This window comes from Bombyx mori, chromosome 11 (genome assembly GCF_030269925.1).
Source record: "Bombyx mori chromosome 11, ASM3026992v2".
In the NCBI taxonomy this organism is placed as follows: Eukaryota; Metazoa; Arthropoda; class Insecta; order Lepidoptera; family Bombycidae; genus Bombyx; species Bombyx mori.
This window is the reverse complement of record NC_085117.1, coordinates 18,759,809-18,775,363: the sequence shown is the minus strand read 5'-3', so window position 1 is coordinate 18,775,363 and position 15,555 is coordinate 18,759,809. Positions and strand designations below refer to the sequence as shown.

Below are 15,555 nucleotides of genomic sequence, written 5' to 3'. Positions count from 1 at the left end.
GTGTGATGCCGCTGGACTATTGTTCGATTCGAGGGTTCTTCGTTCACCTGGAATCCGTCCTGCTCTCATTAGCCACTCTTATAGACGCGCTCTAGACACATCTTGAACGTTTCCAGACTAAACGATTTCGGGGTCTCCGCTATCGAGATAAGGCAGATTTTGTTTTGACTACGTCTCAACGTTACACCGGATGGGAAGCCGAGATGCTGTAATTTGGCGTACAATACCGCGCAATAATAATGGCCGTTCGTAATTGCGACGACATCCGTCATACATACCGTACGTACATGTGTTCTCCGTGTGAAAGTTCCGAGGGCCCCTCGTTACCGGACCGAGCTCTGTCTGTTATCAGAACCAGTTTCGTGCATTTTAGATATGTCGGCTTTCTTCGTTGTACTTAAGATAAGTCGTGCTTTGATTTTTATTGCTTTCAAATTGAGTGGTGCTTTCTTTGTGTATGTGTGTGACTAAATATGGGATTAGAGGCCGTTTCACACCTAATACGGTTTGTTGACAATGGGAATGTTGTTATATGACAATGGGTCCTACCGCAACATACGGACGTTCTCGCCTCCGTCGGACCGATTAACACTATTGTCGTCGTTTTTTTTGGAGCGGAAGTCCATTGTGGTCCGTATCGTGTGGTCACTGTCGAATTTGATTTATGACCGTGTTTTGACAAGCGGCCTTAGATAAACACTGCTCTAACAATTGATTTACTGGGAATGCTCGGATGACACGATTCTGATATTTAAAATGTAATCAGGAACAACCCAAAACAAGGGCTTCCAGATGTAAGTCAGTTTAAAACACTGTATTTTTTTCTTTCATTAATGATAATAAAAGGAAATCGATAAAATCCGTATCGACGGAACCCAAACTTCTGAAATATATACAGTATTTGATTTCGTTATGAATGCAATGAGAAAAAAGATCAGGTTTTGTCATGGCGTGGGAGTAAAGGCTGAATTCGTAAAAAACCGGATATCCCTTTAGATTGTGCGACATTGTACACATGTTATCGACGCATTATAACCGATTAGAAGGTTTAAGAAGATAATGTGGAATCGAATAATGCATGAGAATTTCGATAAATTTCGCATCTGTGCATTCCGAACGGATGTGTCGAGGGATTTTTTTTTTTTAATAACACAATCACATACTGATGGCTCTCTTGTATTCACACACTATATATAAAGAGCGATTATTTCTCCTAATTATTAAGTATATATCTTAATGAAGGGTCAATCAAGAGGATCTTCAAAGAGATGTCATTGCCAATTTTAATACGCTTTTATTAGCTTCAGACGTATGTATGTAACGGAATCTTTGAACATGATTTTGACCCCTTCAATACGTCGGATTAACTCGAAATTTGCTATACTTATTAATTCAATTCATTCAATTAATTAAACTCAATATTACAATTTCTTTTTTTTTTAATAGAAAAAATTGAAATTCAACTAAAATAATGAAAAATAAATAATAGATTAAAAAAACTAACAAAATACGGTTTTATAGAAAATCTAACTAAATAATAGAAAATAAATTTTAATAAATTTGAATTAAAAATAGTGTAAGAAAAAATGATTTTATTCTTCGATCAATAATACTACTAGATTAAGGATCAGGAACAAAAATAAGACGCTCGAGTGGCCACGTTTTCAGACACGAAAACATCTTCATTTCTTAGAAAAAAGGTTGATTATGTTAACGACTTCAGTTTATTATAAACCTTAATGCTTAAACATAAAGTTTAATTACCATTGCAAAATATATTTATTTAGGTCCTTTCGTCAGAGAAAGAATATTGTGGCATAAATTTAAAATGTCACTTGAACATAAAAAGTCATCAGTACAAAAATATTTATTCTAAAATGATACATAAAGCCTAATTTATAAGGTTAAAAATATTTGTTTAAAATTTCGTGCTTATTGTATTGTGGAACTAGATGTAGTTCTTGGTATTACATTTCAATGCTCAGAACACAGTAAGTATTGAAAGACGTAGAGTTGCAGAATATATTTGTTTTAGGTTTGTTTTGTACGGTCGCAACTATTTTTGACCGATTCAAAAAATTAGTAGATAATATTTTACATTGCCGCTATTACAACAAATAGGTAATAAATAATAAAATTGAATAAAGTAAAAAAAATATGAAAGGAAACAAAGGAACAACAACGTTTTCCACGTATTCTTTTTACAGAAGTAATTAAAACAATATTATTACTTTTTGTTTAATTACCTTTAAACAGATTCAGCTTGTTATAAAGCTGTTTTTTAGAAGTAATTTTTATATGAGCGGTTTATTTTTTACAAATATAATTAATCTTATATTAAAGAATTTTTCTATAATCAGTTTAATTTAGGCTTATTTGATGGCTGTGTTCGTTTCCCCTAGAAAACAAATCCTTTTCAGCATATACGCTTAAAATATTTACACACACATATAAAGTTTTATAATACTTTTTTGCATTGATTTGCCACCATATTATATATTATAAGGGTTCTATAATTCTTATCCTTTTTCTTTCGCGACTATATATATCCATTGTGCACAGCGAAAAGGGGCTACTAGGAAATCTACAAACAAAAATAACATTATAAAATAACAAAACTACTCTATGCATTCCCTGTTCAAGAATAGGTGATGTTTGTTACAATAGTTGGTGCCTTGTTGCAAACATTGGCCAAACAATTACAATATTCGTAAATTGTATTTTATTTACTATATAATTCTGTTTATTATTTTATGAAATTCACTTCATAATATAAACTTACCAAAAAAATATATTCCTTCCAAAACCTTGGGGTTACGGTGGTTTTTTACTCCGTTTTTGAACGCGCAGTGCAGCGTTTTGACGTCTTAGTGTTGGCTATGATTGGACCATACTAATTTGAAATAAGACCACAAATTTATTTGTGGTCTTATTTTTCGGGCCGTTTTTGAAGCGCTAATCGCGAATCTAGTCGTATTATTTATTGATCGAAGATTTTATTGTATAAAAAGCGTGGGGTGCATGGTATCAGTAGTTATAAATATTTTATGAACAGATATGAGTAAAGGTTCTGAAAAGCACTCACGCTTTTTTACAATAAAATAATTTTATCTTACACTATTTTTAATTCAAATTTATTAAAATGTATTTTCTATTTTATAGTTGGATTTTCTATAAAAGCGTATTTTGTTAGTTTTTTTAAACTATTATTTTTTATCGCCCTTGTAGGGAGACGAGCATATGGCCCACCTGATGGAGAGTGTTTACCGTCGCTCATGGACTTCGGCAATGCCAGTGGCATAGCCAAGCCGCTTCCTACCATTGCCATGCTCGTCTATTTCTGCCACGAAACCGTCATGCGTTCAGCTTTCATGGACAGGTCACCCATTAAACAATACAATTGAAACCTGAATTGTTGCGTTCCAGGTTGTGATGCCCACAATATCCGGTACCCACTTTAAAGCATATATATCTATCTATTATTATATCTAATTATGCCACTGGCCGGTCTTAAATTCCGTAGCGTTCATCGACCTCATACAAGTGTCCGCGGCCTAACAAATAAGACCTCCGCTGTATTTGTATTGAGTGATAAGCGCGTGCCAGGGTTCAAATCATGAGGCAGGTAACAAACATTAACATCTAATTACGTGTTCATGAACAACTTGCATGATGAAAGAAAAACAACATATAGTAACCCGCGTGCATTTTTTCTTTTTGCTACCTAAGCTGGATAGCCTTGAGAAGCTATTTCAGCGTAATCTTAACTCGTAGGTGAGCTCACGGGGCTCAAACCTGACGGCGTTGCTAACACGAACCCTAGCAAGAGCCGTGCTTCGCAGAATCTACCACCGGATCGGAAACGGAACCCACTGAGAAAAACCCGCGTGCATTACGAATTTAATTTAAGTACCAGTAAGTAGTGTGCCACATTGTAAGCCTGCACGGGTCGGTACCATCATTCTGCTTATTTCTATTGCGGAGCAGTCATGCGTCCTGATTTGATTGGCGGGGTAGCCGTTGCGCAATCGATACTTCGAATTTATGTTTCGAAATAAAAATCTCTGTTGAAAGTCTATTCTATCAGCCCATAGGCTCGACATAGACCGGCCCCAAGCCTCTTTATTTTATTTCCTTTTTATTTTTTATTTACATGTCTAAGCCGCAGTAGCAACTGAACCGTACTACTGAAAAATGAAAGAAAAACTGTCCTCTTAATTAAGAAACATAGAAATGTCACTAACAACTTTGGCATTTTTCATGATTACTGGAGAGGAGCGTACCGGAAACCACAGAAAGCGATACGTTAACGCTATCATCACCCATCTCAAAATATGTGATATAAGTGGAAATTTCAAGATATGTGTATATCGAAATAAAACAGCCCGTCCCTATTCGATGAACAACAATACGAGAACGATAATAACACTGCAACGTAGCGTTTTTATGAATGAAAACCGCGAGCGGCGGATGCGCTGTGCGCCGACGTCTGTGGGAAAATGTGTTATCACCAAATTCACAATAACATTATAAATGCGACTCGTCTATTCGAGTTTTATTATTAGTTTAACTCTTTCAAGGCCGATTCTTTAGTCTTTAGAAATGTTTTTCGGCAAATTGAATTTTAATTCGACTGAATTGGATTGAATGAAACATTGGATTATTAAGACTTTTTGACGTGACAACGTCTTATAATTCGATGGAGCCGGCTGCGCGCACTGAAAAACATGACTCATGCGGCGTTACCTCGCTCTGAGGCGTTCCATTTAAGGTTTGAAGTGCAAGCGAGAGCGCGCAACGAGCGACAACGAGGCACAATCAGCCTCCGCATTCGGCAGCGTTCGACATCTGTCTCTCTCCTACTTGAGTGAGCGATGTATCCGCGTGGACAGCTGCTATACAATAATACATTTACATGTTTTCGTCAAGTATGAAGTTCAGTGAAAAGTGAATGTGGTGTCAATTGTCAATACAAAATATCTAGCAAACAAATAAAATTAAAAATTTCTTTTGAAAAATGAAACCATTCCATCAGTTTTTTCTTATGATGTCACGTTCCACTATCGTCAGTAAGCCGACTTTACAGACAACCGATTTTTTATTTATTTATTAGTTTCTCGTGTTTACCAAACCTGTGTAACGGAATATTTCAATGTATCTAACTATCAACAAATTTAAAAACTCGGATTATCTTGAAATTTTGCTAAAGGCCCGTTGTCAATAAACAAAGCGTATTTTTTTGTTTGTTTTTAAATTAAATTTTTTTATTCACACTAATGTAGTTTTACATACAGTATATGTTGCAAATTTTACTGTTTTTACATATTATTGTATTTGTTGGAAATTTTGATGTTTATTAAGAGTAGGTTCGTGGGTCAAGCCTTGTGCATAGTCTGAAGATATGAGACTTTCACCACAAACTTCAAACCGACAGAATTTATTCTTAAAAAATTCCCTCAAGTCTTCGAGTCGTTGCAGTATAGAATTTACCAGTAGAATATGTACAAACCTAGTTGCATCTAACTCTCAGACACAGCCCACTGAGTTTCTCGCCGGATCTTCTCAGTGGGTCGGGTTTCCGATCCGGTGGTAGATTCTGAGAAGCAAGGCTCTTGCTAGGGTTCGTGTTAGCAACGTCGTCAGGTTTGAGCCCCGTGAGCTTACCTACTAGCCACGGTTACGCTGAAATAGCCTCTCAAGGCTATAAGCTTAGGTAGGAAAAAAAGTTGCATTTGCGTTTCACTGACTAATACTGGCGTTTAGCATCAAGATTTACCAGACACTTTCAAGCATACATATGGTAGGACCTCTTGTTTGAGTGTTGACCGCGCGGTACCACCACCCTGCCTATTTCTACCGTTAAGCAGTAATGCGTTTCGATTTGAAGGGTGGGGCAGCCGTTGTAACTATACTTGAGACCTTAGAACTTATATCTCAAGGTGGGTGGCGCATTTACGTTGTAGATGTCTATGGGCTCCAGTTGCCATTTATCACCAGGTGGGCTATGAGCTCGTCCACCCATCTAAGTAATAAATAAAAAACGCCATAAAACTCCATATATCAAACGCTAACGGTAGCCAACGTGTTTTTTTTTTCTCTCTCGTGCATATAATATCTGACATCTTTAGAGCGGCGAGATCCCAAGGGTTGCCCTTTGGCGCGGCCTATCGACACTCCCGAAACACGTTATGGACTCCGATAGGGATTGGAGCGGTGATTCTACGAAAATTTATACATCATAATGCGATCTCGACCGAATGTATTCTGGCTTCGAAACAAAATTGACGACGTGTGAAACGTTTTATATATGGACTTTTGTTTGGGTACAGACCGATTTAACATTGCTTATTGGATTACAATTTTTTTGTTTGTTTTGTTTTGTGTTATCATGTTCTAGTGATAAGTAGCGATGTTTTGGGAATATAATGAAGTTGTTTGTTTATTATTCAGATTTTAAGCTATTGCATAGTTTTTGTCGCGGGCTTTGAGCGCGGCGACCGAATCAAGAAATTCCGTAACGAAAATAAAACCTAACACCCCCCACTACGCCTACCATGTAGTTCGCGTTCAACACATTCACACGTTGCGCTTGTGTTGTGTTTGTGAATGATCGCGCAGCGTGACGTCGCACTGCATGCGCATCATGAAAAGTCTGCCTATCTCTCTCTCGCGCGGTCTACCTTATGAGTGTGAATAGGAATTGTTAATGTTTTGTTTTTGCTAACGTTTATAAATATAGCGTGGTCTTTTTTATTATTGTTTTAATATTAAATTATTATTGTCTAATTATAATTGCATAAGTCGATAATAAATGCTATGCAATAGCTTTACCGCAGCAGTCCCTGAGTGCCACACGTGTATTTTTTTTTTCATAATCTCGACAACTTTGCGGGCCTAACTTGTATCGTACCACTTTTTTCTTATACAGAGTTACCGAACGCATTAAGTGTTTGTTAAAATCGTAGCATTCGAATTGGGATCCCCTAATGTATTTTTTTTTAAATTGATTGATTACCCAGCTCAAGGCTCGCCTAGTGTTCAGTGGTTAAAAGAGCTCATAGAAATCACGATGCGAATTTGCCATTGCCATTCACCTCGATAGATGCGGTCTCAGTTATGGAAATCTTATTTTTTTTTATATATAATAATAACGCTATTTCGAACCGTATTTAGGACAATTTCAATCTATAAAGTCTTCATAAGGTAAAAATCTCAAAAATCGTTAATAAAAAAAAAAAAGTTTCACCTTAAGCTATCAGAAAAAAAAAAATACTGGGAAACCGGTATTAACATTTCAAGTCGCTCCGATGACGTCATCCGTAATTTTTTTATAAGAAAACGCGCGTTTATGTCAACACTACAATGGACGTACAGCTTAAGCTTAAGGTGATCGAAAAATCGCGGTTACTCCTACAATTAATTGTGATGCACAAAAAGAGACTAAGAACACCCTCATTGGGGACATGCCTTTAGGAAATGCTTCAGCGTAAGCCGATTAGCTTCGACACCGTTATCTCATTGACTCAACGAATTCGACGAAGCGACGCAAAAACAAACTCTAATCATCGATCGATAAATAAAAAAGAAAAGTGAATTTCACTTTGGAGAATTCCGGAACAGGAAAACGAGGCGTGTTTGATACTTACTTTGTTTATAACAAAGCGAAGGGAGTTCGATCTGAAACCAAAAGAAAAAATTATTGATATTTTTAATTACTAAAATGCAATTTTAACACAACACATACATAAAACGTGAACAACACATAAAAGGTGGGTGGCGCATTTACGTTGTAGATGTCTATGGGCTCCAGTAACCACTTAACACCAGGTGGGCTGTGAGCTCCATCACCCACCTAAACAATAAAAAAAAAACGTGAGTATTGATTGGCGAATTTCGTGCCTATATATGCGTGATTACGAGTTATAAGGACCTGAACTATCGTCTACAAAAGTAGTCTAGCATATTGTCCATGCATCTGATGGTGAGTAGAAGAGGCCGTCGCTCAAGGATGACAGCCATGACGCTGCCCAATGCTGATAGCTCCATTCAAATCGCTATTGAAGAGGGACACGTGGAAAAAAGTTCCTTACAGGGCCGGTTGGTATGTGCAAAGGTGATTTCCAGAAATGTGCTGCGGATGAACGCCCTGGTTTCAAATAGTCAAGATGAATTCTATTCTTTTTTCTTTTTGTTTTTTTTTCATTGCTTAATTGGGTGGACGAGCTCATAACCCACCTGGTGCTAAGTGGTTACTGGAGCCCATAGACATCTACAATGTAAATGCGCCACCCACCTTGAGATATAAGTTCTAAGGTCTCAGTATAGTTACAACGGCTACCCCACCCTTCAAATATCAAAACGCATTACTGCTTCACGGCAGAAATAGGCGGGGTGGTGGTACCTCCCCGTGGAGGAACAACTCCTTGAGATTTTCCTTTTTAATGTATCGCGTCAAGAATCAGCAGTCCTACCCACCGTTCCTAGTTTCCGGGAATGTTTCTGTTACGATCGGTGTTGTAAAATAAAAATTCACAGACTAAAACGTGATTAACGCAATAAAATTTTATAATGCCATCGAAACTTGATAATGGCATCGAAGACGGCGATCCTTTTATGTTTTCGAGTTGCTAGACTTAAATATTACAAAAAAAAAAAACATGCACACGAACAAAGACCGCGCGATCAATGCACCGGAGGTCGATTACGCGTGCCGATACGTACTTGTGTGTATGATAGATCTAGACTATAGTTCGCGTAATAGGGTACAATTTTTGTTTGGGTGTCATCATTTCGTTCAGTTGAATGATCAACAAACGATTTTAAGAACTTTTTTTAAAAATCACGCCACTTTAACTGGTCCCGTGATAAGTTCGTAAAGAACTTGTGTTACAGGTACCAGATAACGGAAATAAATGTAAGATATTTATTATACACATACATATATTTAATATACATCCATTACCCTGGAAAAGACACTTATATTTATCATACAAATATCTTCTCTTGGCGGGATTCGAACCCGCGACCCCCTTGTGTAGTGAACATGTCACTTACCACTACACCAGACGGCCGTTTACGTAACTAAATAAAGCTGACGTAATTCGTTTGGAATCTCTCGGTCTAAAGAGGGGCTTCGGATCTTTCTGTGATTTGTACCGGCTTAGGTATCGTTTGCTCTGTGAAATTGAGATGATTCTGTCTTCTCTTTTCAACCATCGCACCGCCCGCCACCGGAGCCACGCTACCTGGGACGACTGCTTAAAAAAAACCTCAACGCGAACTCTCACTCGTCGGTCCCGTTTGATTGAATTTTCTCCATTCAATTTATTAAAATAGCCTATTAAAAAATACAGTCCGTTCATTTCGTTCCGCCACAAAACAAGCGAGAGGCGCTAACGGAAACCAAATTTTTATTTTTTATTTTTTTTTATTCATTATCTGTACTATATACTGCACAGACTAACTTAAGTACGTCAATTCCTATAGCATTATTAAAAAAAAAGGTATTTACGTACAAGATAACGTTTAAGAAATGATCCCCTATGGAAGTTTGGTATCCTCGGGTTAGAGCCCCGTGAGCTCACCTACTCATTCGGTTATGCTCGCATAACCCTCTGAGGTTACCAGCTTAGATAGAGAAAAAAATGGAACTTTCTAAACGATAACAGTCAAAGTATATTATTGGTATTGTAAAAATAATTTAATTTATCTAGTTTCTATAGTTAACATTCCAAAAATATTTTTAGTACACATACAAAAAAAAAACAATACCTACTAGTTGAGTCATATATTTGTTCTTCTACATGTCAATAACCCTCAAACCCGAGAGAAAGAGATAAAATAGGGTCGAAACTATGATGATTAGTAATACGGCGCTCATTAATGATAGTGACAAAACAGAAGACCAATGTGTTACAACAAAAGAAAACAGTATTGAAAATGTCACTATATGAATAATACGCTGATAACATTTCAGCATCTGAATTCATAGCAGTTCAATCACGATCTCAAGGAAGCATAAAGTCAGATTAAATTAATTTAAAGGTAAGATCGAGATAAACCAGAAAAGCTTTTTTAAGTCAACACTTTTTTTCCTAACTAAGCTGATGGTCTAGAGATCATGTCAGCGTCACCGGGCTAGTAGGTGAGTTCACGGGGCTCAAGCCTGATGATGTTGCTAACACGAATCCTAGCAAAAGCCGTGCTTCGCAGAATCTACCAACGGATCCGAAATGTGACCCACTGAGAAGATCCGACGAGAAACTCAGTGGGCTGCGTCTGTGGGTTAATTTACTCGCCGAGCCCTTCGTCGCAAGCGACGGGTTCGACGAGACGGCAAGTCTACACGTTGCCACCTCAAAGCTAAACAAGATTTCACCAAACAAAAAAGATAACATGCAAAACAAACAGGAAAAACACGGTTACAAAATAAATAAATACAAAAAAATATAATATATCCATAAACAACAATTTTTTAAAATGCACATACATTAAAAACAAAAATTCTACTCGAATTCGTACGAAAACGTGCAACTATTAATAGTTCGTTGAACTCTGCAATGGGTGCGATTATTAAATAATTACATATAACAAACATTTACACCAAACGTAGATCAAGCGGTTAAGACGATTTATTACGACCGACTAATATACGCTTTGTAATTGAATTACATCTTTGTCTGCTATCGGTACCGGAGTTCGTTAACACAGTTCTTACGGAATTGCTTTGAACCTGTGACCCTCGCTTCCGCGGCCCATCGTTTATGGTGCCGTCGATTATGACGTCAATCACTTTCATTATCAATACTTAAAAACTATGGCATATCTATGATGGGTTAAACACACTTCGTTTTAGTAAACACTAGCTTTTGCCCGCGACTTCGTCCGCGTTGAATAGTTAACTATAAATAGCAGTAAAGTTAATTTTCAACCGTTTCCGCAGCGCACGCAGCGGTACCTCTCAAAAGGGAAAAATACCCCGATTTTGAAACATTCTTTATTGGTGTTCGCTTGCATTGGTCTTACCGCAATGTTGTATAGCCTATATATAGCTTTTCTCAATAAATGAGCAACCTGACGTTGAAAAAATTTTTCAAATCGGACCAGTAGTTACTGAGATTAGCGCGTTCAAACAAACAAACTCTTCAGCTTTATAATATTAGTATAGATTTCGATATGCCGAGGTCGTCCGTCTTATTTCCGTCGCTACACGCAATTTTGCATTCCGTCTTGACGTGGAAGAGGGATAGCAACACAAAACGAAAAGAGATATCATCAAACGTTCGGCCATCGTTAAACATGCTCATTATCAACCAAAAAAATATTTTATCAAACATGAATGAGTTTTGTACCGAAATATGCACTAAGAGCAACCAACCTTTGAACCGTGAGTCAAACTACAAACGACTGCCCACCAGCGGATGCCGGCCCGCTTCCAAGAAAGGTCTCAGGCGTACCAGATGTAGGCAGTTATGAATCATCCGCTCAATTCGACTAGTAAAACCGGTGATGCCGCGATAAAATACATGAAGCGATGTATTTCAACTAAAACTTTTGCCTTTTCTACGTTTGGGAGATTGCAGTGCCTATTATAGTGACAACGTTATGTTTTAAGGCGAACGTTAGTTTGATTTTGTTTGAAATACATTGCTTCGAGTATATGGGGCATCGATTATGAATATCCGGCTCTGACGTCCTCAAACTCCAAATGTTCACCATTGACTTTCACGGTGAAGGAATAACATCATGTAATAAAAATCAAACCCGCACAATTATAATTGCGTAATTACTGGTGGTAGGACCGCTTGTGAGTGCGCGCGGGTAGGTACCACCACCCTGCCTATTTCTGCGGTGAAGCAGCAATGCGTTTCGGTTTGAAGGGTGGAGCAGCCGTTGTTACTATACTTGAGACCTTAGAACTAATATCTCAAGGTGGGTGGCGCATTTACGTCGTAAATGTCTATGGGCTCCAGTAACCACTTAACACCAGGTGGGTTGTGAGCTCGTCCACCGACCTAAGCAATAAAAAAAAATCATCCATCTATAATTATGAGTTCGTACATTGCATCCTATTTTGAACACAATTATTATTACAATGCAAGGGGAATTTCAACCTAGTCTCTGAAGGTATGACACGCTATTCGCCTTGCATCGTCAGCTTCTGTTACCAGATTACAACAGCTGAGATTTTATCTCTGATGAATGCACGCAGACGTATCACAGACAAAAAAAAAAGTGTCTGACACCAGTGAAATTATAATATCCCAAGAAAGAACATTTATATTATAATCAGAACCGATTTAATACGATCGCTTCGTTGTTTTCGGTATAAAAATTCCAACAGTCAGATTTAACAATATGATACGTAAAATTTTATTGTTGTCACGGAGAATTGTTAACCCATTAAAACAATAAACGTATGGTTCCATCGGAAATAGTAATAAAAACGCCACGCGAACAACACCATTGAAATCGATTTTTGGAATTCATTTATTAACGTTTAAAATTTTCAAGCATCCAAACTCAAATGGATATGTTATGAAAGGAAGCAAGCAATTTATCGTTTTTGACCCATAATTTGTACAACAAATGATTGTATTGAGTGTAGGTATAACTTTTACTGGTAGTTGGACCTCTTGTGAGTCCGCATGGGTAAGTGCCACCACCACCTTGCCTATTTCTGCCGTGAAGCAGGTAACGTTTCGGTTTGAAGGGTGGGGCAGCCGTTGCATTGTTAAAACTGAGACCTGAGAACTCGTATCTCAAGATAGGTGGCGGCATTTAGGTTTTAGATGTCTATGGGTTCCGGTAACCACAACAACAGGTGGGCCCTGAGCTCGCACACCCACTTAAGCAATAAATAAATAAAAAATAGCGCGCAATATTGTCGTTGAGATACCCGAAAAACAACAAAGTGATTTTCCACACGATGCTAAGTTGTTTCGTGAACGCAACTATGAGAAAAGTCCATACAAGGTCTCACGGTAGTGGTCTATTAACTAAATTCAGAGAGTTAAGTGCCTAATAAAATTCTGATGTTCACTCAGGACCGGAGACGACCTTGTCTACTATTTGGGAGTCCATAATTACTAAGGCATCAGTGAATCAGACGCCTACATTGCAATTCGATTTGTCACCGTATCCACAACAACATACGTAAAGATGTAGACGCATTTTTGTTACATTACGTTAACACGCTTGATACGTGGCCTGCGAAAAGTTTTCCTTATTGCTTCGTTGTATTAAAATGTTTTTCATAATCAAAATTTTCAAGATGTTCTCGAGGTATTTCTACTTCTTGTTATCAAGATCTATTCCGCTAGCTCGCAGTGCGACTCTGGAAATGATTTCAAGAAAATTCCAGAAAGCTCTGGAATTATCTCGGTATTTTCACAACGTTATTCTCTTAACCAGGTCTGAAAAGTTCTAGCCATATAGTAGACGAATTTACGCCGCACCTGGTGTTAGGTAGATATCGGACTTCACAAACATCTCGGTGTGAATACTGATATCTATCTACCTTAATATAAGGTTTGAAATCTAATAGAAAAATATAAATATTTAATACAACCTTTTTTACAGCCCAAATAGACTGTTTCGTGACACCATATCAGCAAACCTACTGTGCTTCTACCAGCGCCAATATCCGTAAATAGATCCTCTCGATCCACTATCGGTGCTCTTAGGTACTTCAAGCATCGGTCATCGTTCAAGCGACGGATTCGACGAGTAAACTAACCCACAGACACAGCCCACTGAGTTTCTCGTCGGATCTCAGTGGGTCACGTTTCCGATCCGGTGGTAGATTCTGCGAAGCACTGCTCTTACTGGGGCTAGTGTTAGCAAATTCTCTCAGGTTGAGACCGTGAGCTCACCTACACATCCGGACGTAGCTGAAATAGCCTCTTAGGCTACCAGCGAAAAGATAGGAGAAAAAGAAAGTATAGTCAGCTTGAGAGTCTAGTCGTAAGCTGATCAGCCTAACTTCGTGGTCAACAAAAACCAAATGCTCGATCGGGACAAACGAGCGAATAAAACAATTAATTACAGAAAAAACATTGTCATCAAACATATTTGTTCTGTGAATTTTCACTTACATACAAACGCGTAACGCGAGGAGTACATGACCGAACCGGGTTCATTGCCAAAACTAATACTTAGCACGTTGAATACGTAAGAACATCGCAGACACGGTTCAGTGACACTGTGACGAACTTGTGATAAACTGTCCGAAGATTTTCCTATGTCAACGGCTAAACTCAAGGCCTTCGCTGTTACGATAGAAAAATTTACAAATAGTTTTCCGCTTGACAAAAACGCAAAAGAATAGACGAACACTAATCTGTGCGTGAACATAAATTACATATTAATACATTAGTCTATATTTATAAAAATGAATTGCTGTTCGTTAGTCTCGCTAAAACTCGAGAACGGCTGGGGCGATTTTGGTCTTGAATTATTTGTGGAAGTCCAGAGAAGGTTTAAGAGGGCGATAAATATGAAAATGCTCGGAATTAAATAAATATAACAATTTTGTTTTTCCTTTGATGTGTCCCCCGGCGAACGGATTCGTTTTGTTTGTTTTAAATTAATTTTATACAAAAGTTTAGGTCTTTTATTTATCGATTGAGGCACTACGAAGTCTGCCGGGTCAGCTAGTTAGTTAATATATTTATCTATCGAGAAACTTGGTGTTCAGGGTAGGGTCAATGGTAAAAGATCTCGTGGACGAAGCCCCATGCGTTGGACTGATCAAGTGAAAATCCTTATCAAAACCCCACATAACGACTGCGTGCGCCAAGCCTTAGTTCGCGAACTATGGAGAACAGCTGTCAAGTCTTTATAAACAAGGATTTCACACGACCACGACTGCTCTGCCAAGAGTTACCGACTATGATGATGTTGATGAATATATTTACAGATACATTCATATTTTGCAGATATGTAATTTTATTATCAAAAAGTAAACTCCAAGCTAATCTTAATTTGAAGATTTTAAGAATCTTACTAACTTTACGATATGCCCATACCAAGTGTCACATGAACCAAGTTTTGGATTAGTAAAATCCGCTAATATTACCAAACAGATTTCAATGTACAAAGTAAAATAAACAACCTATTAACCTTCATTAACATAATACGAAAGGGAAAACCCAGTAACATTTCGTAACATTTTCCATCTCGATACTGGCAGTGTGACGTCATATTTTATATATCTCTCGCGTTAAATCAATGAACTTATGTTACGATGATCGTAAAAAAGGATCAAAAACCAAGAATACCCAATACTCATTACGATTCAATGGCATTTACTGTCGGTACATCAAATCTAAATAGTTTTTACGATACAACCTATAAAATCGTACGGTTTCCTGAGGGTCGTTACGTATCGATCACAATCGCTTGCCAAATACGTAATATAAAAATCGAATCGATGAAGGGATTAATTACTCGTCATGTGCCGTTGTGGCTCATTTGACGAACATCGATCAAATTACTATTTATTACACGTCACTTCGGATCCTCCCGATCCACTAACGGTGCTTTTAGGTACCT

The 15,555-nt window shown here is 37.7% G+C and overlaps 1 long non-coding RNA gene across 1 annotated transcript in view; it reads right to left on the bottom strand.

Moving 5' to 3' along the window:
• The window catches only part of LOC134199745 (uncharacterized), a 166,182-nt gene that overhangs the window by 34,925 nt on the left and 115,702 nt on the right, over window positions 1–15,555 (bottom strand). Inside the window, exon 4 of the long non-coding RNA XR_009974367.1 lies at window positions 7,647–7,677. This is a non-coding gene — a long non-coding RNA (uncharacterized LOC134199745). The remainder of the gene's footprint in view (window positions 1–7,646; window positions 7,678–15,555) is intronic.